At 45.1% G+C, this 743-nt stretch overlaps 1 non-coding gene across 1 annotated transcript; it reads right to left on the bottom strand.

Moving 5' to 3' along the window:
* Nucleotides 1–339: 339 nt before the first annotated feature.
* LOC118097433 (U5 spliceosomal RNA) lies at nucleotides 340–456 on the bottom strand. Its single transcript, XR_004694043.1, has one exon. It is a non-coding gene; the product is annotated as a U5 spliceosomal RNA (small nuclear RNA).
* Between the last annotated feature and the right edge of the window lie 287 nt (nucleotides 457–743).

The raw sequence follows: 743 nt of genomic DNA on the forward strand, positions 1-743 counted from the left end.
ATGAGGTTACAAATTGATTCCCGCCCCCCACCCCACCCCCACCCTCTGTAAACAAGGAGCATGGAAAATAGTGCTAAATTTCTGCTAGATTCCACTAGACGTCCAGAAGTGGAGGAGGAGGAGGAGTTTGGATTTGATATCCCGCTTTATCACTACCAGAAGGAGTCTCAAAGCGGCTAACATTCTCCTTTGCCTTCCTCCCCCACAACAAGCACTCTGTGAGGTGAGTGGGGCTGAGAGACTTCAAAGAAGTGTGACTAGCCCAAGGTCACACAGCGGCTGCATGTGGAGGAGCAGAGACGTGAACCCGGTTCCCCAGATTACGAGTCTACCGCTCTTAACCACTACACCACACTGGCTCTCAAAAATTAGTTATAAACTCATAAATGTTCCTCTCCACGGAAATCTTTAGTAAAAGGCAAAAGATTTATACGATCTGAAGAGAAACCAGATCGTGACTTTTACATTGTGGAAGTGACTTTTACATTGTGGAGAAGGTCACATAAAATGTGAAAATGGAACAGGTAAGGCAGTGTTGTGAAGATGGAATAAAGCGGCATCTGAATGCAACCTTAGACTCTCAAAGCAAGTTGATTAAACCTTTTCTTCCCTGGAAACTGCTTTAGCCTGTGGCACAGATTCTTGAATGCTTGTTAGGTAGGAGAAACATGGTTGCTATTAGAGTTGTGACAGCTTTTCTGCTGCAGCAGGTATAACCTCAACAAACCCAACAACAAGCTCCA

This window comes from Zootoca vivipara, chromosome 14, assembly GCF_965207765.1.
Source record: "Zootoca vivipara chromosome 14, rZooViv2.hap1.1, whole genome shotgun sequence".
Lineage (NCBI taxonomy): Eukaryota > Metazoa > Chordata > Lepidosauria > Squamata > Lacertidae > Zootoca > Zootoca vivipara.